This window comes from Homarus americanus, unplaced genomic scaffold, assembly GCF_018991925.1.
Source record: "Homarus americanus isolate GMGI-L3 unplaced genomic scaffold, GMGI_Hamer_2.0 scaffold5831, whole genome shotgun sequence".
NCBI classification, from domain to species: Eukaryota; Metazoa; Arthropoda; class Malacostraca; order Decapoda; family Nephropidae; genus Homarus; species Homarus americanus.
This window is the reverse complement of record NW_024719604.1, coordinates 942,185-965,993: the sequence shown is the minus strand read 5'-3', so window position 1 is coordinate 965,993 and position 23,809 is coordinate 942,185.

The following is a 23,809-nucleotide window of genomic DNA, read 5'->3' as shown; positions in this document are numbered from 1 at the left end:
TCATTCTATAGTACTACCCGGGACACATCATTATATAGTACTGTACTACCCAGGTACTACCCCGGGACACCATCATTATATAGTACTGTACCCAGGGACACCATCATTCTATAGTACTACCCGGGGACACCATCATTATATAGTACTGTACTACCCAGGGACACCATCATTCTATAGTACTACCCCGGGACACCATCATTATATAGTACTGTACTACCCAGGGACACCATCATTCTATAGTACTACCCCGGGACACCATCATTATATAGTACTGTACTACCCAGGGACACCATCATTATATAGTACTACCCCGGGACACCATCATTATATAGTACTACCCCGGGACACCATCATTATATAGTACTACCCCGGGACACCATCATTATATAGTACTACCCCGGGACACCATTTTATATTACTTTACTACCTCGGGGAACACGGCAGCAGCATCAGCAGCTGCATGGATTCTGGGCTGCTGCTTCCGTTCAGATTATGCCTCGGCCAGTCTTGCTAAAAAGCACCTTGCACTTGGGGATGGCCCAATTCAGCGTCGCCAATTGAGCGCCGCCGTTTCAGCGCCGCTGTTTCAGCGTCAGACCATTCATCGCCGAGACCTTTCAGTGCCTGTGCGTCCCGTTCAACTCGGAAACTATCCATCTTTCATTAACGTGGTATAATACTGTATATTATGTTGTATTCAACTTATTAATATTTCGTGTTATGAATGAGAGAGAGATTAAGAGAGAGTGAGTGAGAGTGGTTTTGCTACGTCTGTCTGGTTGAATCTGAAATTCTATTATTGTTTATTTTTTAACCAAACTAATTTTCATCAATGATATTGCGCCTTTGTTTGTAACGTAATATCAATTACAGGATATTATGATGAACCAACTCCTCATTAGCCATAACAGGTGTCTTTGCTGTATAACCGTTTGACGTGGGGATGGGGAGGGGTGGTGGGATACAAGGTGCAAACAGTTTCCCCATTAACGACAACATATGACGTTGGCCATTTATAGAGAGTAATCGGTCGCCTTGAAAGAACGGAACAGCTAAAGTTTCGATTGTTTACATATTAAGGATATCATTACCATCTTTTTGGATATTAGAAAATACCTCAAATACTATATAGCAGAGCCGCAACTAAACAACTGACCCCTCTCGCTGAAACGGTGGCGCTGAATCGTACCCTATCCCTTGCACTTGGTCCCTTCCACCAGAGGTTGTTAACACCATAGAAATGAAGCTGCTGTGAATCCACATTCTGCATTCTCTCCGGCGCTGATGCCCACAAGGGGCTTCGTTGGGTGTGTTGGAAGTCCTGTGTCTCACCGTCCAGTGAAAGGAGAGTCGGTTCCACAGTGACGTCGTAGGATGTACAACACACGCAAATCTTCCACTGGCCAAACATAACTTACAGCAATGGCATCTGTTAAATTCTTGTTTATTAAAGCTGAAGCATTTTGCCCTTATCGGTAACTTTCTTAGCCAGTTCGCGGCGCCCACCTCCTGTTGTATAGCTTTTTTTTTTCTTAAATTTCTCTGGCACTTGCAGCATCAGTTTTACAGTTTATAACTATGTGTGTGTTGTCGTTCTGTCGTAATGGACCGTCGAATCTTGTTTAATTCGTTCGTATCCACCTCACTTGCTGCATTCTGACCTTTTTGCTGGTGTTAAGTGAATGTGTTTCACTAGTGTTGGGATAAAAGCGACCCTGATGACTTCTTCCAGAGGGTGGAGGAGGGGTCCGATATCGGGATAGTGCGCGTCAGATAATTCCAGCGATGCTTGACTCCATGGGTGACTGCCGCAAAAGCAGCATGCAGCTCAGTTTTAGCAATCTGCAACAGAGCTTGGATTTATTTCGCCCTCTTATTTACCTTTCCCGGTCTTGAAATCGATCGTGCCTTTTGCCGCATTTAGATGTAATTTGGCCGTCCTTTGTTATTCTGACCTCACTTACGCCGAACACTTCTATAGCCCGGTCATGGTATTTTTGCTTCACAATGAGGAAGGACTTGCTGACATTTGTGTGGTACCCTATTTGTGGACCACGTGATGTTATCAGGTCTCACCACTTTTTGATGTCCTCCACTTTTCCTGCTCCTGTAAGGTCATCAGCATACGCCTCGGTTGTTTCATAGTTTATTGTGTGTTGGGACAAGGATTGCGTACATTGCCATAGTTACTGGATCCCCCTGTGTTATTCCCTCAGTTGACTATATGGTGGTATCTCCTCTTAGGGCCTTGAAGCTTGTTATATAGAGGTCTGATGGGTTCCTATAGGTGTTTTCAACATACATTGCAAAGCTTGGGCACTTGATCTTGATGTTGTACAGTGTAGCCTTGCGGTTGATAATGTTGAATGCGTTGGAAGCGTCAACCAGGAGTACTGCGTCACAATAACGCTGCTGAAACATCTTTCTCGTGGCATGATGGCGTGAATAGCACCTTCACCCCCAGCCTGGTGGCCAGCACATGCTTGCAGGTTCCCTGCAGCTGCCCTGATATCATCAATGACTACCTCCATTATGCATTTTCCAATGATGCACCTAATCACTTCCCCCACCCCTACAGGCCTACATCCTGGATTTTTGTTCAGCAGGCACGGCAGCACACCCAAAGTGATAAACTTCAATAACAATTGTCAGAGACCTGGAATAAAAAAACTAGCTACAGCGCAGGAGGTGGATGCCTCAAGCTGGCTAACAACGTTACTGATAAAGACAAAAGGTTTCAGCCTTAATAAACAAGAATTTACAGATGCTATTATTCTCAGGAATGGTTGGGAAGTAGAAGGTTTGCCCTCCCAATGCATGTATGACTCATCTTACGCCATGGTGTGTAAAAAAGGGGCTTCGTATGCATGAGGCATGACGAAATAAGGGATCTCACAGCAAATTTACTGTGGAACCGACCCTCCTTCCATCGGAATGTAAGAACTCTATCACAGGACTTCCAACACATCTAACGAAGCCCTTGTAGACGTCAGTGCTCGAGGATCCAGGACGTGGGGACAGCGAGCCTTCATTGATGTCAGGATATTCGACCCCATGGCCGCATGTCACCATAACTTGTCCCTTGAGGCTGCACATAAGAGAAACGAGAACGCCAAGATTGGGGCGGGGGGAAAGAGAATTCAGAATGTAGATCACGGTGTTCACAACCTCTAGCGGGATGGGGCCAAGTGCAAGACGCTTCTACGCAAGACTGGCCAAGGTGTTGTCTGAGCAGAAGCAGCAACCCGAAACCACGTTGCAGCCTGGTTGAGATGTCGACGGTCCTTCTGTCTGCTTAGGTCTGCATGACTTTGCCTCAGGGATAACGAGATCTTCGGCCCCAAAGCCGACAACGGCCGCAGATATTGATTTTGAGGCAACAGTCAATGAATGCCGCATAGATCTGTTGTGCAACTAACTCAACACAGCCAGGGTAGTTATTTTGTATTAAGATATTTAATTTTAAGACAATATTATGGCAGCAAAGGTGTGGCAATTGGGGGAGGCTAGAGGCCACGTTTAAAAAAATAGTAGTAGTTGGAGTAATAGTTGTAGTTACTAATGTCATCACAATTGTCATTACTATTATTGTTGTTATTATCGTTTTTTGTAATTATTATTATTGTTATCATTATAATTATTATCTTTATCATCGTTATTGTTGTCATTATTATTAATATTATTATTATTATAATTATCGTTATTATTATTAATATTAATATGATTATGATTATTATTATTGTCATTATTATTATTGTCATTATTATTGTCATTATTACTATCGTTATTGTTATTATAGTCATTTTTGTTAGTTTATTATTATTATTATTATTATTATTATTATATAGAGCTCCAGTTGTATTATATATTACTGAAGATTTACAAAGTACATCAGGCTTAACGGCTTAAATCGTTCATTTATTTTGGTTTTCAAACACGTGAATGAGCCAGTTAAGTACATCGCAGGTAATATAGCTCTTGTTACAGATGGTCTGAGGGCAAGGAAAATGTCCTTCGAGACGAGACATTTTTGTGCAGTGAGGTAAATATACGAGACTTAAAACTTTGAATAAAACACTTTGTCCGCATACATCAATGTAAGTGTAATACTCTAATGGAGAACTCTGGCACTAACTGATGCTGAAACCAGTCTGGTGGCCGAGTAGTTATCGCCTGAGACTGGCATCTGTTAGTCGTGGGTTCGAGTCACGATGTGGAGATAATTATTTCCCTTGTGAGAGTATTACAGTAGTTTGTCGCGTGGCTTCTGCGTGAGTATAGTACATTTACGTTCTTCCCAATCATATGATTAGACTTTAATCCAACTGATTTTTAGGTTCCTGTTTATTGTATGTCCTAAGGTATAGTAATCATTGAGGGTTCTCGAATGAAAAATAAAATGTGTCGTCTCTCGAGAGCACCACAATAGCTCTAACACCACTAAGGAATATTATGGATGATTCACGGTGCATGTGTGTGGCGTCTCCTCCGTGTGAACGTGACCACAACTCTTGAAGGTGTTTAAGCTTTTATTGAAACTTGGCGGAACATTGGTGCCACAAGGACTTGGGCGAGTTTGATAATTTTTTTTTCAACAAATAAAAAGATGCAGAGAGACATAAGACAAGTTTCGTTGTTAAATCTGCTCACCGAGGCGTCCCCTTGAAGCAGTGTGTTGTGAACTATTGGATGTTTTATGGTTTAAGAAAAACACTAACAGGGAGTTCCACAGTGTTAATCTGGGGTAAAAATTAGTTTAGGTTGGTGGAGGTGCTGCAGAATGGAATCTCATCTGGCACTCTTAGATGCCATCGTTGACAGACTAAAGGTTTGTGGTGGTGGTGGTGGCACTGTTGAGTGAAGCTCGCCAGACCAACGACTGTGGAAGTATCTATGTAAAGAATAGGGACAGTAATAAAATGTTACAATGGCGGATTTTTTTTTTGGGGGGGGGGGTATGGCCCTTATTGTTAATTGTGTTAAACAAAATTGTTTTTATGCACCGAAGCGAGGTGGTGAAGTGTACTACACCACACCCAGCCCACAGTGCCCCGACGTCACACCCAGCCCACAGTGCCCCGACATCACACCCAGCCTACGGTGCCTCAACATCACATCCAGTCTACAGTGCCACAACACCACACCCAGCCCACAGATAACAACAGTATTCTATCTGGGAGTGTACATGACTTTCCTAATTTGTTGTCAGTTGTTGATCAGTAACGTAGGTCCTGACTTTGAACAGGAGTCCATAGACCTAAAGTAAGGGTGATGCCAAGGGTCTCAATGCTGTGTGATGATTGGGTGAGGCTGATGTCAAAATCTATGTTGAACTGTATAATATCACGCCTGTTAAACATGTTATATATCATGTTTTAGGAAGATTGTGGGAAGCCAAGTTGGATGCTCCCCACTCAGCTGTGTGTGTTATTATGGAGTTGGATATAGGAGAACAAGCTTGAAGATCCGACTAGTGCCTGACCATCGACCCGTGTTTAGCTGCTGCTCGACCACAGCTCCACCCCCGTTACTCGATCTTCCGACTCGATCTTCCGGACCTTGAGTCCTGGATCGTGGATTCATGGGATGGTTCGTAGTTTGGGCTCATGGTTAGGTATTCCGGGGTCCTGCATCTGTGTTGTTCAGATCTCGAACAACACAGGGAGGGGGGCAGAGCATTCCTGGACGGACGAGGGTGTAGAGCTGGTGGTCGGTGGAGGTTGATAGCAAATTATGTTACTCTGACTTTGAATATAATGTAAGTTTGTAATGTTTGTGTGCCTTTGTATGTGGTATGATTGTGGTGATTGTTAGTGTATTGTTGGATATTTATATAACGATGTATATTGTATAAGTGTAGCGATTGTTAATGTTCGATTTTTGCTGGTTGTTGGTGTCTTGTCAGTACTGTATATTATACATTGCCTTTACTACTCCTCTCCTGTAGTCATATATAATACCTGAGTAATGCTCAGTAGTGAAGGAGCAATATGCTAAACATGATCATGAAAGTAAGTGAACAACCCGTTTGAGTCGGTGGGCTCTGTTACCGCCCGGGTCCTGGTAAGGTGTCTAGCTCAGGAACAAAGGCTCCGAACAGTGAGGTCCATTTGTCGAGAAAAGAGTGACTGTTGTTTGACATTAAAAAGTTTATCTGGTAAGACTGTGGCAACGTGAAGGATCTATGGAGGGTTAAGACCATTTGTATAAGAGAGTTGTTTGTTAGTGAGATCTTTAATGTGTAATAAGGAATAGCGTTGGTGCAAGTACAGAAATCTGAAGAACTCCAGTGACGATGGTGAGAGTCTGGGTAAAAAAAAAAGGATAAAAAATCAAACGGACTAAGAAAGAAATGACATGGGAAAGCAATCTTGCATTTATAGACTCCTTACTGGTTAAATAATTGGGAAATGTCGGGAGTTTCAACAAGGGTTTCTAAAGGTTGAGTGTGTGAGGAGTTAGATAAGATCATTCATAGTGCGGCCATTACAGAACCCATACTGTTGACCACTGAGTAAAGTGTAATTTTCTACATAGTGTTGTGGAGGTGAGGGAGACTGAGTGGTTAATGTGCAGGGGTGAGGAGAGTACTGTTATGTGAAGAGACAATAGTGTGAAGAATTTAGATATAAGAAAGAGAATAATCAATATAATTTTTTGGGGAGAATAAATCGGGTATTTTACTTTCATAAAATTAAAAAACAAAACAAAAATAAACACAATGTCTAATTTACAAATGTTTTCACTCTTACGTTATAGATGCAGACCAAATTTGTCTTTTTTTTCCCGAAGAAGAATAATAACCGTAGTATTCAGAGTATGGACCTTTATGAACACATTAGCGATACGAGGTCGGGTTTTTTTTCCCGACTTTACTTCACCTGTTGGTCTGAAAAATTCGTAGGTCCACAAAATATGATAATGAGTCCTCTGTGTGTGTGTGTGTGTGTGTGTGTGTGAACCCTTCTCCTCTTTCAGATAATTTACGTCAAAAACGATTTATTTTCATTAATATGTACTTCCATGGTAGTTCTTCATTCACATAATCTTGGTATAGTTAAACGGAACAGTTTTGATATATGAACAAAATTGCTTTTACAGAGGAAGAACATGAAGTTATAGCAAATAAAACCATGTAACCTTGACCCATTTACGTATACACATGAACGACATAACCCTGGCACGCATACAAATACAAACACACACACACACACACACACACTCAACTACGACTACTACTTCAACTACTTTGCTGTCACTCGGAATCGAGTATGACGATCATCCAACTATGATACAATGATATGAGTTATTAAGGATGTCACCTTCGTTGGTGAGTTCTGAGGTGACTAGAGTCCGATACGGGACCGACAGAGTCGTCTACAGATGTGGCACGTGTGGAGTGCTACACCAAGTGCGGGAGGGGCGGCTGCAGCGTCTTTCCGGCGTTGGCGCTTGTCTGCCTCTGTTTGCAGTCAGGCTAACTCGAAAGTATTGACACCATCTCGTGTGGTGATCCTCCAAGCGCTACAGTGTGGAGTAATCGTCTCCCACTTGAGGGGGTCGATTTGGCACTTTTTCAGGTATGTCTTTAGACTATTCTTATAGCTTTTCAGTTGTCCACCAGCGTTATGTTTACTATACGTTATGTGACTGTAAAGTAGCTGCTTTGGCAGTCTACTGTCGTCCATGCGGGTAACATGGCCAGTCCAACGTAGTTGTTCATAGATAATGGTAGCCTTAATGCGCCTAAAGTTGGTATCAGCAAGAATACTGGCATTTGTTCTTTTGCCTTCCCAGCAAACTCAGAGGATGGAACTTAGACTACGTTGGTGAAAGTTTTCAAGTGCCTTGAGGTGCCTCTTGTATGTGATCCATGTCTCACTGCCATATAGCAGGATGGGGAGAACCAGTGCTCGATATACGTGCAACATTGTAGATAATTCAGTTCCATACAGATGAAGATACGGGTACAGAGTCTGCTAATGGCTTGAGAAGCACATATGATCCAGTGTTGAATTTGTCCATCGATGTCCGCGGTGGTGGACAGGTGGGAGCGGAGATACCGAAGTGGGTATCACTAGAGAGGGTAGTACCATTAAAATGGATAGATGGTGGAGGTGTGGCTGAACCAGGGGCAGGCTGAAAGAGAATCTGAGTCTTAAGTACATTCACCTTCAGGCCGAAGTGTCCATACGCATCTGCGTAGGTGTTCATGATCTAAAGTAGGTTGCGTTCAGAGTGAGTGATAAGGGTGAGGTCGTCTGCATATTGAAGTTCAGTATTGGAAGCTGCCGACACCTTTGTTCTTGCCTGGAGTCGTCTTATGTTGAAAAGACCCTTCATCCGGTACTCGATTTTCACCCTGCCGACTAAATTGGCACTGGCACGAGTAAGGAAGGCAGTGAAGAAAATGGAAAAGAGAGTTGGAGCCAGTACACATCCTTGTTTTCCCTCTGTCTGGATGGGGAAGAACTCAGACTGGGTGCCATTGTGCAGGACACTGCCGTTTATGACATCGTGGAGTTGCCTCATAATGGCGATGGATTTTGGTGGGCAGACAAAACGGGGTCTGCCAGAGGGCTTTCCTGTTGACCGAGTTGAAGGCCTTGGTTAGGTCGATGAAAGCCATGTACAGGTCACGACGTTGTTCTCTGCACTTTTCCTGTATCCGGCGGACAGCAAAAATCATGTCAGTGGTGCCACATGATGGTTTAAAGCCACATTGAGATGCTGGGAGGAAGTTTTCAGCCTCAGGAAGAAGTCTGTTGAGGAGGACTCGGTCGATAATCTTGGCCAGCCACGGACAACAGCAAGATCCTGCGGTAGGTGCCACAGTCTGACCGGTCTCCCTTGTTCTTATAGAGCTTGGGGGATTGCCTCCTTTTCCCATATATTCTCCAGGAGAGAGTGGAAATGGCTGGTAAGCAGAGGTCCTTCTGGTTTATTTACCTCGGGTGGGATTCCATCAGGCCCTGAGGCTTTGTTATTTTTCATCTGTTTGATGGCAGCAGTTACCTCATCCAGGGATGGAGGATAGCTGAGGTGGGTCACTTTTAGATGCTGAGGGAGCTGCTGTGTAGTCAAAGACATCCACATTGGTGTTTTGGTTGCGCAGCGAATGGTAGTGTTCTTTCCAGCGCTGAAGGATGCCTTCTTCGGTATGCCTTCTTCGTCTTTAATAAGGCAGTTACCATCGAATCAGCGGGGAGGCTGTGCCATGATTGATTGGCCCATTAAACTTTTTAGTATAATTGAAAAATTGGCGCATCTTGTGTTGATCTCCAAGTTTTTGCATTTCACATTCTTTATTTTTAAACCAGTCGTTCTTTAGATTGCAAAGTTCGTGTTGGGCCGCCACTTTCTTCTTGCGGAAGGTCCGAGACTGAGGGTTGTTCTGCCTGTCTATTAAAGCAGCCTGTTTATCATTGACTAGTACATTGATTTCCAGGTAATTTTCATCAAACCAGTCCTGGTGTATTCTTTCGATCTGGCCGAGGGTCTCTACAAGTTTTTGCCATAACAGTGTCGAGAATATCCCATTCTGCATTGGGATTTGGATTGTTTGTTGTCGGGTTGTTTATCAGCCCATGTTCGAGCTGCTCTCTGAAAGCATGTGCTACCGCTGGATCCTCCAGACGCTTAGTGCTAAAACCTTTTCTGGTGGCTTATTGCCTTTTTCCTCTGAAGGCGACGTGAAGTGAGAGATTGGTTCTGACGAGCCAATGATCAGTGTTGCAGTGGTCTGAACCACGCATGGCTTGGGTGATGAGGACATCTCGGCGATCTCTTTCTCTGGCAATGATGTAGTCAATGAGATGCCAGTGTTTGGATCATGGTTGTTGCCACGAACCCTTGAACTTGTCGGCCTGCCTAAGCAAGTTATTGGTGATAGTGAGGGTGTGTGCAGCATTCCTGCTGAGGAGGAGTAGACCGTTGGGAAAACACTTGCCTAGTCTATTTCTCCCTATGATTCCCTGCCAAATGTGAGTATCTCTGCAAATTCTGGCATTGAAGTCACCAAGGAACACAACCTTGTCTTCTCTGGGGATAGAGGTTAACACTCTGGTAAGGTCGGCATAAAAGGCCTACTTGATGTCTTTCTCTGCACCCAGTGTTGGGGTGTATACACTGAAGAAGAAGGCATGATGAGAGTGATTCAGTGGGATTCGGAGCGTCATGAGGTGCTCATAGATCCCAACATTCATTTCAGTTAGCCTATGTAGGATGCATTGGCGGATGGCAAAGCCAACTCCATAAATGCGAGTCCCGTTCGCCGCAGGCTTACCCTTCTGGAAGAAGGTAGAGCCAGACCCCCGTTCTGTGAGTGTGCCGTCATTTGGGAGCCGGTGCTCACTAATGGCTGCTATGTGGATGTTATACCTAGCCAGCTCTTTTACCACAAGGGCTGTTCTTCTTTCAGGACGCTCATTTGTTCCAGTATCAAGAAGGGTCCTTATTTTCCGTGCAGCAACCATAAGACTTTGTATAGTTTGTTTTTGTTTTGATCCGTGATTATGATTGTGTTTTTGACCGCATAAGGATGACCTTACTGGGTGTGGTTGCCCAGTCAGGCTGGTTCTTTAGGCAGGCTATGTTTAGGGCACCTCTTTTAGCCCCCTCCCCATGTAGGGTGAGCAGAGTGACTGCTCGAAAGGGCTGCTGAATCGCACAGACAGGATCGGATTGCACTGCTGCCTAGATCCCAGTGTATAAACGACCATCTTATTTATGCAGCCCATTTGCAGAGTTGTGACTAGAGACTCCCGGGAGTCATCTCTACCTGTCCCCGTCGCCACTTGTCGCCATAGGACTTTTGCGGGGTATAGGAGTTTTTATGATGATGAGAAGCATGATGAGCTGGATGATGGCTGTGCACGAGTTGATTTATGTGGTGAGGCAGGAGGGCAGGCTGCAACCATACATATTGGCTCTCCCTTTTCCTGATCCAGTGGTAGAAGTGTTGCGACGACTAGGGAGAGGGAGAGTTACACTGAAATGCCGATAGCCCTGTTTGTTGGGTTTCGCCTTAGTAGCCTGTCCATCAAGCATTGCCTTCGTCCACCGGTGTAGTCATTGGGCTCCCATGTTGGTCACCCCTTGTGCCTATACCGCCGTTAAGTCTTGTTGGAGCACCCTAAGCATGTCTGTCTGATGCGGGGCTCCACCGCAGATTTCTCGTTAGGGGGTTTACTCCCGTAGCCTTATACCTGCCAAGGTTAATCCGCAAGGCAGGGGGGCAGTGGTTGGTAGGCACCAGGACGTGTCCACATGCCAGTGGCCCTATGCGCCGTCCCTATGGGGCCCACTGCTGCTCCGAGATCCCCTGCTGGTTTGGCCTGGGTCCCCGAGGCACCCAGTTACCGTGTGTTGCCACGAGGAGGCACAGCAGGAGTCTTGATGGTGAAGAGGCTGTGTACTGGCAGGGGAAGACTTATGCAAGTTGCTTCCCTGTTCGCCATGAGGGCTAGCCTGCGGACACACACACACACACACACACACTTACATGCACACACACAAACCCTTACACTTACACACACACACACACAGTTACACTGACATACACATACACACATACATACACACACACACACACACACTTACACAAACTTTTCCACGTACATACACATACACTCACACACTTACACTTAAAAGACAGTTCCTTCTCCGTGAATTTTATAAAACTATAATTTCGCGATTCATGAATTTTGAGGCTCTTAAATTTCACAGTTGGCTACTCCTAACGCTGGCCATCTCTCTCCACGCGACCTATAAGACCATTCACTTATTCACCCCCTCCTTTGCCCCCCCCTCCCCTCGATTCTTGGGACCATGTCTCTGTTCTTGTTGTTATTCTTGTCTTCCCTCTTCTCGGTTTTTACATTTTAGGTTTGTTTCGTTTTAGTTCAGGTTAAAATCTTCTTCCAGGGCTCCATACCTTTCACTAATCATCTATCTTATTTATATAATTCGTAAGAAGCGATTGACCCAACTTCGTCATTTTGAAACGAAATATTTCATTATCTGAACTACTGAATTTACTACAAGCTAATTTATTCTTAAGATCTATAACACTATAATTCACTCTTTTGTATTGTTTGAGATCTTTATTTCATACAATAAGTTTTCTGTGACATCAAATATTTTTTCGTCTCCATAAACCATAGTATTAATGGATTCTCAGAGCCCTGACTACAAGGCACGCACCTTCCATGTGTTGAATAATATACGGTACGGTACCAGAGGCCGCAACCCACCTTTTGTTATATGGTGGTGGTGTGTTGGTGGTATAGTGATGGTGTGGTGGTATAGTGATGGTGTGATGGTATAGTGATGGTGTGGTGGTATAGTGATGGTGTGGTGGTTTAGTGACGGTGTGGTGGTATAGTGATGGTATAGTGATGGTGTGGTGGTATAGTGATGGTGTGGTGGTTAGTGACGGTGTGGTAGTTTAGTGACGGTGGTGGTGTTGTGGTGGTAGAGTGATGGTGTGGTGGTAGAGTGATGGTGTTGTGGTGGTCGTTGTCATATGGTGGTAGTGGTGTTTGTATGATAGTGGCGATGGTGGTCGTCGCAGGACAGACAAGTGTATTATATAGTTAGTTGTGTACTGTACAATCATGGAGTCAGACAGGGCGATTCTCTTTCACCTACTCTTATTTATCGTTTTCGTGAACCACCAAAATGAAGGTTGGCGACACAACTCTTTCTTATCCAAATGATTTGGATCGACAGATTACCTTTACCCATATTATTTTACCTGAAGATTCCCCACCCCCCCTCCCCAACACTACCTGGGGTTAGGTTAATGTTAGGTTAGGTTAGTTTAGGTTAATCTTCACGTGACAAAACCAAGAGGTGGCAAATCTTAAGTTAACCCGATGAAAAGGGTATTGAAACAATCTTCAGTTAAATATTAAAAGCATCATTCTGAGTCTGAATGTGACCTTTGGAAGAAATAATGAAGATCAATAGACAAAACTTCCACACAACGCTTTTCTCTACAAACTCAGCTCATGTCATAATATATATCTTAACAACCAGACACTGATGCAGCCTGGGAGATTTAAATACCAGTGAGTTATCTTTAGTTGACAAAACAAGAACAGACACAGAAACTCCATTACAGAATCAACAAATCCAATCCAATAACGTATCATATTTTAAACAGTGTGTATAATAAAGAAACCATCAAAGTATTTATTACAGAGTTAGAGCAATTGATTTTTAATGTGAGCACCGCGAGTTATGCTGGAAATCCCTGAAGATGATATTTGATTTCACCCCCCAGACATTTGCCAGCATGTCTCTTGTGATATCGAGTCAACGTCAGTGATCCTACGTTTCAAGTTTACTAATGTCTCGTGGCACACAGGAAAAAGTCACTTGGTGTTAAGTCTGGTGAAAATGACGAGGAAGGGGGGGGGGGCACTAAACTAGCTAATTGGTCCTAATTGAAACCTAAAATCATGGTTATTTCTCATTAAGTTAGGTCAAGGAGGATGCTATCTCTCGAGGCGATAAACATTTTAACTACGACAGAACCTTGGTGGTTTTTCTCTATTATTTTGTACAATACGAGCGTATAATCCATTCCGATATGAATTGCTTTTTATAATGATTAGTGTTCACTTCTTTTTGAGAAATCCTGTATGTATGTATGTATGTATGTATGTGATCACACAGGGTGGTATAATGCGTCTAGTGTGGCAGCATTATGTTAGTGTTAAGGTGCAGGCACTGTTTGCTTTCTCTCGCTTTCAGCTACCGCCACTGCCTAGCTCTCGTGTGAACAGGGAAGCAGCCTTGCATAAGTCTTCCCCTACCAGTGCACAGCCTCCTCACCATCAAGACTCCTGCTGTGCCTCCTCGTGGCAACACACGGTAACTGGGTGCCTCGCGGCCCCAGGCTAGACCAGCAGGGGATCTCGGAGCAGCAGTGGACTCCAGAGGAACGGCGCATAGGCCCACTGACATGTGGACACGTCCTGGCGCCTACCAACCACTGCCCCGCTGCTTTGCGGATTAACCTTGTTAGGTACTATGGTGGACAAAAGTCCCTTCCCTCAGCCCTCCCTCTCTTTCCCCCTCTGGCCCCCATCCCCCTTTGGTCCCTATCACCCCTTTGGTCCCCATGCCCCCTTTGGTCCCCATCCCCCGTCAAAAGCATTAAACAGTGAACCATCTGTTGGACGATTACATCACTTCCTTCAGTTGCTTCGTTCTTCGAACCTCAGGTGATTCAGTCACATTATGGCTGGCTGAGGGAAGGAACTTTTGTCTACCATAGTACAAGGCTACGGGAGTAGACCCCGAACGAAAAATCTGTGGTGGAGCCCCTTATCAGGCAGACATGCTTACAGATCTCCAGTAAGACCTCAACGTCGGTATAGGCGGAAGAGGTGACCAACATAGGAACCTAACGACTACACCGGCGGACGAAGGCAATGCTAGATGCTATCAAGATATTAAGGCGAAACCCAACAAACTGGGCTATCGACAGTCCAATACAACTCTTCCAACTCCCCATTCGTTGCACCACATGCACCATTGGATCAGGAAAAGGGTGATTGCAGCCTGCGCTCCTGCTTCACCACATAAATTAACTCACGTGCAGCTATCATTCAGCTCATCATACTTATCATTATCAAAATTCCTATACCCCCAGAAGTCCTATGGCAACAGACGAGTGGCGACGGGGACAGGCAGAGATGACTGCCGGGAGTCTCTAGTCACAACTCTGCACATGGTCGGCACAGATAAGATGCGCGTTTATGCGCTGAGATCTTGGCAGCAGTGCAATCCGGTCGTGTCTGTGCGATTGAGCAGTCCTTAGCAGGAGCCACTCCGCTCACCCCACATGGGGAGGGGGCTAGAAAAGGTGTCCTATAAATTTCCTGCCAGCCTTAAAGCACCAACCTGACTGGGCAACCGCACCCAGTGAGGTCATCCTTATGTGTTCAAAAACAATCACAATCACAGATCAAAGCAAAAAAAAAACTAAACAATCTCTTATGGTTGCTGCATGGAATATCAGGACCCTTCTGAAAGAAGAATCGCCCTTGTGGCAAAAGATCCGTCTAGGTATGACATCTACATACCAGCCATTAGTGAGTCCCGGCTCCCAGACGAGGGTTGACTCTCAGAACAGGGGTTCAGCTATACTTTCTTCTGGAAGGTAAGGCTGCTGTGGAGAGAGACCGCATTTACAGAGTTTGCTTCGCCATTCGCCAATCCATCCTACATAGTCTAACTGAAATGCCTGTTTGGATCCTCGAGTGCTTCATGACGCTCCGAGTCCCACTAAATCACTCACGTCATGCCTTCTTCATCAGTACATATGCACCAACACTGGAAGCAGAGGATGACATCAAGGAAATCTTTTACGCCGACCTTGACAAAGTGCTAACCAAGGAGGTTGAATGGATGGAGGCGGCACCCACTGTCCTCAAGTAAAGTCACTGAGTGTGACTGATGCCTTTACCAATATGGCAGTGCATTTTCTCTCAGTGACTTCATCCTCCTTGGTTGGTCCCTCTATAATGTGCATAATAAATAAAACAATAGTATAAATCCTGCAGAGTTATTTATTTATTTATTTATTTTTTACGAGGATTAGCCAAATGGGCACAGGTCACTGACCCACATCAGGGCCTGGGAGGCGAAAATTTAATAATAATATTAATAATAATAAAAAAAAAAATAATAAAGAACCATAGAGAAATACAAAAATGAAAAAAAAAATCAAGAGTGAGAAACAATATATGTATGTTGTGTTGTCATTAGTAAGTGAAACAATTGAGACCCTGCAATTGTGTGTAAATGAGGCAGAAATTCAGATGAGCAACCTGAGACTTAGTCACAATTTTCGTGATGCCACGTGGCAGCAGGGTCTACCATTAGACAACACATTATGCTTCCAATATCTTCCCAGGCGGTAGTACCTCCCTGTTTGGTAGCTGCCTAACACCTACTACCTACCAACGTTTGTTCGTAAGTTGCTGTGGCAACTGTGGCCTTGTTGCCCTGAACAAGATGGCGGCCTTGCTTCACGCGCCTCTGTTACAGCGAACACCTCTTCCATCCATTCAACCTCCTTGGTGCTAACCTCTATCCCCAGAGAAGATACGGTTGTGTTCCTTGGTGACATTAATGCCAGAGTTGGCAGAGGAACCATAGGGAGAAACAAAAAGGCAAGTGTAATGCCAACGGCTGCGCACAGCTTCACTATCACCAATGCCTTGTTTAGGCAGGCCGACAAGTTCAAGGGTTCGTGGCAATGCCCATCATCCAAACATTGGCATCTCATTAACTACATCATTGTCAGAGAGAGATTGTCGAGATGTCCTTGTCACACGAGCCATGGGTGGCTCACTCTAGAGTCCCTACAATCCTAAACAGGCTTTTTCCTGAGGCAGAAAACTTCTTTCCAGAATCTCAATGTGGAATTAGACCAACATGTGGCAACACTGACATGATCTTTGCTGCCTGCCAGATATAGGGAAAGTGCAGAGAACAGCATTGTGAGGAGGGGACAGAGTCGTCACATCTATCCCCTTGAAGCCGGATCTTCTTGGGAAACTTCAGCTATGAAAATGAAGATGACGTCCTGACGAGTGATGATGAGCTGGTTCTGGATAATGCGACGGCTAACAAGTTATCTTTCTCTTTGATGTGCAGTATTGTGATGTCGTAGGGTTGCAGACATAAGGACCAATGGAGCAAACACTGGTTTGAAAACTTGTTCCGAACCAGGAAAGTGAAGGGGTTGTGATTCCTATAAATGAGCAGGGGTCGAGTTCCTTATAGGTAGTACTCAAACTTTTTTAATGGCAGAGATGATGCTGAGTATTTCCTTTTCAATGGTACAGTATACCAGTTGGTGTTTATTGAGTTTCCAGTACGACAGGCGACAGGATGCAGGACCTCTTTATCATCCTCCTGCAGTAGAACGGCCCCTGTAGCAGGTCACTGGCTACGTCGGTTTGAAGGATAAAGGGAAAGATCAAAGTTATGGGACGTCAGCACAGGATTACTGGCCAGGAACTGCTTCAGTTGTTCAAAGGAGTCCTGGCAGACAGTAGTCCAGCGGAAGGAGACTTTCCCACTGGTAAGATGGGTCAAAGGAGCGGTGACAGCGGCGAAGTTGGGGCAATAGCGACGGTAAAACCCCGCCATGCTCAGGAAGCGCATGAGAGCCTTCCGAGTTGTAGGGCAGGGTACTTCAGGATGGTTTGGACGTTGGCCTTCTTTGGTCGGACCCGGCCCTGGCCGACCACGTGTCCTAGGTCGGTTACAGTAGCTCTGCAGAAGATGGTCTTGGCCAGGTTGATGGTTAGGTGCGCCTCCTCCAACCTCTGCAGGACGGTCGACAGCTGTACTAGATGGAGGGACCAAGTCTCTGAAAGGACCAGAATGTCATCCAAGTACACATAAGTCTTTGGATGGTGGCTGGACTATTCCTCCTCCCAAAAGGCATAACAAAAAAAATCAATAGTAAGAAACGATATACCTGCATGTATGTTGTGTTGTCAAAGTAAGAGAAACAATTGAAACCCTGCAATTGTGTGTAAATCAAGCAGAAGTCAGATCAGCAACCTGGGACGTGGTCACAATTTTTGTGATGCCATATGGCAGCAGGGTCTACCATTAGACAACACATTATGCTTCCAATATCTTCCCGGGCGGTAGTACCTCTCTGTTTGATAGCTGCCTACTACTTACTTCACTACATTAAAACTTTGGTCATTCTTTAAATCTAAAGCAGGCAGGAACTTCGAATTATAGAGTGCCGGTTGCTTTATGCATCAGGCTGTATTCCCACAATACGCACGAAGAGACACCAGCTATGTACTTTAAATAAATTTAATGTGGTCACTACTACAACCGCGTTTTTGCTTGTTTAGCAAAATGATGTTTATAGAGGTGAGCTCTGTCTCAAGAAATAGAAGAAATACGAAGGTTTCGGAAAAAGCGAGTCTCAGGTCGGCTTATATGGGAGGACAGGTTCTCTTTTCAGTTTACTCTAAAAAGATAACTGTGTGACAGTGTGTAGTGGAGTAAAGTGTATTAAGTCAAAAACTGGTTACCATTGATTTGTCAGGTGACTGTAGCACATTCCACACTGGCCAAGTGCGAAAAGGAACTACTGGTATCTGGAAGCAAAATTACTTTACAACCACACTTAGGACCGATAGCAGGGTCAAATAAGCAAGACGTAATTGGTAAATTCTGGTGTGAGTTCAGATAGCTCCCAGACAGGCCCCCATTATGTGATGTCTTTGCTACCCACAACATTAAGGAAAGGCAAAGTTGACAAGTTAAAATAAGGAGTGTATAATCTCGGGGTTCAAATGCGTGGATGCAGAAAGTGAGGAACACATACACACAAAAATGTCACTGTTATCGTGACAGACAAATTTAAGCTATGAAAGGAATGAGAAGATTATTAAGTAAAGTGAGTAATTTAACAACATTTGTATTAATTATTGATGAATATAATTAATTAGATACATTACATAACACAAGTAAAACACAACTATGCAATAATCGAAACAACAGAATATTACCCAATTATTCTTACTTTAAACATTAAATACACATACTATATACAAGGGGGACCGGTGGTAGAAGCGGTACCGTTCTTGCCTCGCAAGCGACATGTCACGGGTTCGATTCCCGGGCCGGTGGAAGTTCTTTGGACTTACTTCCTAGCCCCCATTAGTCCCTGTTCACCTAGCAGTAAAGTAGGTACCTGTTGTAAGTCGAAAGTTGCGAATTCGTAGTCAGGGACAAGTTGTTGGAGCTTCCAATAACTTGATGACATAAACCACTGACTCTTCAGGCTTCTCCGCCCTTGACTCTTCAGGCTTCTACACCCTTAACTCGTGAGACATAAAGGCAAGCATGAACTTTGCACGCTTCCCTGTTGGGCGCTGTAAACGCTTCTGCGCTTCACCTTACACAAGGATGTAGGGGGGTGCCCAATAAAAAAAATACTATATACAACACAAAAACCTGATAGAAATGGCAGCTCAGGTAGCAAGTCTAGGCTGCGATGGCCAACCACAAGGAATCAGGGATTACAGCCGTAGTCCACTACCACCAAACCATCACACCACCACCAGCAGTAGTCCGTAATACAATTCGTCGTCCACACCCCGGGAGAAGAGGAACACCGTAGGCCGCAGAGAAGAGACTCAGCTTACCAGGCAGACACACTTGCCTCTATACCTCGGTCTCATAGTCAGTTAGGAAGATGGTTCTGATCGGAGCTTACGGGGTCGAGTAGCGTCGTGAAGCAGTTTCTTCTCCTGGTGTCAAGTTGGAGCAAGTGGTGGTTATGGTGGTAGAGTAAGGAGGGGACAGAGTCGTCACAGTATGTATGTATGTATGTATGTATGTATGTATGTGTGTATCTTACTACCATCAAATAAAAATGCAATGAAAAAATATGCAAAATACATGACTCTATCACAAACCGATCCTACCATTTGAAACAACATTATCGAAATCCTATACTGAAAATATCTGGAGTATCCTGACTGGGCTGTGTTATTTGCCCCGGGTTGAGCTACTGTATGTAGGTGCCGCAGGTAATATCACCCGGATATATAGTACATGACGGCCTGCCCTTGGTGTGTATAATGCAGTCAGTGTCGGAGGGAGGGAGGTAGAGGAGGAAGGAAGAGGTAGAGGAGGAAGGAAGAGGGAGGGAGGGAAGGAGGGAGGGAGGTGGTGGTGGGAAGAGGAGAGAGAGAGAAAGAAGGAGGGAGGAGGGGGAAAATAAGGAGACAGATACAGAGGGAAGACAAGAAAGGAAGGAGAGGAGGGGTTAGGGGAGGAGAAGGAAGGGTGAGAGAGAGAGAGAGAGAGAGAGAGAGTTATCAAATTGACCAACGACAGTGCGTCGTGTGGTAGGTACAGTGCGTCATGTGGTAGGTACAGTACGTCATGTGGTGAGGACAATTGCGTCATGTGTGGTAGGTACAATTACGTCATGTGGTAGAGTACAGTACGTCGTAATAGTAGGTACAGTACGTCATTAGTAGTAGGTACAGTACGGATCGTAGTGGAGGTGCAGTACAGTACCAGTACATCATGTGATGATAGGTACCGTACGTCATGTGATAGGTACGAATTACAATCTCGTGTTGGAGTTACAGTACATCCTGCGTGGTAGGTACCGTCATTAGTGGTAGAGTACAGTGCGTCGCTAATGGTAGGTACGGTACGTCGTGGTAGAATACAATTACGTCATGTGATGGAGTACTGTACGTCTGTAATATTAGTACAGTACGTCGTAATTGCAGTACGTCGTAACATTGAGTACAGTACGTCATGTGGTACAGTAAGTCGTGGTAGGTACATTACGTCGTATATTAATGGTACAGTACGTCATGTTGTAGGTACAATTACGTCATGTGGTACAATGCGTCGTATTTGTGAGTACAGTATGTCACGTGGTAGGTACGGTACGTCATGTGATAGGTGCAGTACGTCACGTGGTAGGTACAGTACGTCACTTAGTGGTACAGTACGTCATGTGATGGGTACAGTACGTCACGTGGTAGGTACAGTGCGTCCGTGGTAGGTACAGTACGTCATGTGATGGGTACAGTATGTCGTAACAAATGGGTGTTACAGTACGTCACGTGGTAGGTGCAATTACATCACGTGATGGAGTACAGGCGTATGTCGTATGAAGTAGGTACAGTGCGTCACGTGGTAGGTACAGTACGTCACGTGTTAGTGCAACACGTCACGTGGTAGGTACCACAGTACGTCGTCCACCATTGGGTACAGTACGTCATGTGGTAGGTACAGTACGTCATCTTGGGCGTTAAGTACGTCATGTAGTGGGTACAGTACGTCACGTGATAGGTACTGTACGTCACGTGGTAGGTACAGTATGTCACGTGATGGTACAGTACGTCACGTGGTAGGTACAGTACGTCATGGTAGTACAGTACGTCATGTGGTAGGTACAGTACGTCACGTGGTAGGTACAGTACGTCATCAGTGGTACTGCGTCACGTGGTAGAACGAATATGTGTCATGTGATAGGTGCAATTCGTCCGTGGTAGGTACAGTCGTCTCGTGGTAGGTACAGTACGTCATTAGTAGTGGTACAGTCGTCATGTGGTAGGTACAGTACGTCATGTGGTAGGTACAGTACGTCATGTAGTGGTACAATTACGTCATGTGGTAGAGTACACTACGTCGTAATGGTAGGTACAATACGTCATGTGGTAGGTACAGTACGTCGTGGGTACAGTACGTCGTGTGGTAGGTACAGTACGTCGTGTGGTAGGTACAGTACGTCGTGTGGTAGGTACAGTACGTCGTGTGGTGGGTACCGGTACGTCGTGTGGAAGATTTTCGTGATATATGTGATGGTACCGTGCCATCATGTGATAGGTGCAATTACGTCACGTGGTGAGTGGTACACGTCACGTGGTAGTACAGTACGTCGTGTGGTGGTACAGTGCGTCATGTGGTAGGTACAGTGCATCGCCTGGTAGTACAGTACGTCACGTGGTAGGTACAGTACGTCATGTGATAGGTGCTGTGCGTCTTGGTAGGTACAGTACATCATGTGGTACGTTACGTCATGTGGTAGGTACAGTACGTCATAATGAGGCAGGTACAGTACGTCATGTGTGGTACAGTACGTCACGTGGTAGGTACAGTACGTCATGTGATGAGTACTGTACGTCACGTGGTAGTACAGTACGTCATGGTACAGTGCGTCATGTTGTAGGTACCAATTGCGATCATGTGGTGCAATTGCGATCACATGTTGTAGGTGCAATTGCGTCACGTGGTAGGTACAGTGCGATCATGTGATAGGTACTGTGCGTCATGTGAGAGTACAGTACGTCATGTGGTACAGTACGTCATGTTGTAGGTACAGTACGTCACGTGAAGTATAATTCTAGAGCGTCACGTGGTAGGTACAGTACGTCACGTGGTAGAGTACAGTGTCATGTGATGAGTGCAGTACGTCATGTGGTAGGTACAGTACGTCGTAATGGTAGGTACAGTACGTCACGTGGTAGGTACAATGCACGTCACGTGGTAGGTACAGTACGTCACGTGGTAGGTACAATGCGTCATGTGATAGGTACTGTACGTCACGTGGTGGAAATTTACAGTACGTCACGTGGTAGGTACAGTACGTCACGTGGTAGGTGCAATTGCGTCACGTGGTAGGTGCAGTGCGATCACGTGGTAGGTACAGTATGTCGCGTGATGGGTACAGTACGTGCAGTGGTAGATACAGTACGTCACGTGTGATGGTACAATGCGTCACGTAGTAAGGTACAGTATAATCATGTGATGGGTACAGTACGTCATGTGGTGGGTACAGTACGTCCGTGGTAGTACAGTATGTCTGTGATGGGTACAGTACGTCATGTGGTAGGTACAGTACGTCACGTGGTGAGTACAATGCGTCACGTGGTAGGTACAGTACGTCACGTGGTAGGTACAGTACGTCACGTGGTAGTACAGTACGTCACGTGGTAGTACAGTACGTCATGTGGTAGGTACAGTACGTCATGTGGTAGGTACAGTACGTCACGTGGTAGGTACAGTACGTCACGTGGTGGGTACGGTACGTCACGTGGTACAGTGCGTTACGTGGTAGGTACAGTGTGCGTCACGTGACCGTTACCAATTACGTCGTGGTAGGTACAGTGCGTCACGTGGTAGGTACAATTACGTCACGTGGTAGGTGCAATTGCGTCACGTGGTAGAGTCTGGTGCGTCTGTGGTGGGTGCAGTGCGTCACGTGGTGGGTACACTACGTCGTGGTAGGTACACTACGTCGTGGTGGGTACACCGTCACGTGGTAGGTACAATTACGTCACGTGGTAGGTACAGTACGTCATGTGGTAAGGTACAGTCACGTTATGTGGTAGTACAGTGCGTCACGTGGTAGAGTACCAGTACGTCATGTGGTAGGTACAGTACGTCACGTGGTAGGTACGGTACGTCACGTGGTAGGTACAGTATGTCATGTGGTACAGTACGTCATGGTAGGTACTGTACGTCATATAGTGGTACTGTACGTCATGTTGTAGGTACAATTACGTCTTGTCGAGCCAGGTACAGTACGTCATGTGGTAAGGTACAGTACGTCATGTGGTAGAGTACAGTACGTCATGTGAAGGTAGAGTACAATGAGTACGTCATGTATTAAAGAGAATACGGTGATCGCCTCTCACTCTCCCCTCCTTTCCCTCTTCTCCTTTCAATCTCCCCCTACCTCTCTCCTCACCTATCCCCCTCACCTCTCACCTATATAGATAAACACAGTCAATATTTACTGAATTTTCAAAGTATTCTTCCTCTCCCCTTGTGCTTTATCCACTTAATTTCGTAGGGTGTGTGAGAGAGAGAGAGAGAGAGAGAGAGAGAGAGAGAGAGAGAGAGAGAGATAATCACTCAGATAAATACAACTTATTGTTAACAGTTTGAACAATAGGCAAAGACAGACAGAAAGACAAAAGATACAATAATCCCATCACAAACAGATTAAAACACCAACACACAAACACACACACAGCGATAAAGTAACCTTAAAATCCAACCATCATATTTCAACAGCAGCGTAAGTAATTTTTTCCCCCAAGCTTCAATATGGATCCGTTTTCAAACAGTGGAATGTAGGTAATTGAAGCCTGGACTAAAAATGCGACGTAGTGCCTAAATAATACTCGATAAATTCCCGTGGTTGTGATTGCGCTGGTCCGGTTAAATCAACGGTGGTGCTTTTCCCTTCCTGCATATTTAACACTGTGCTTCT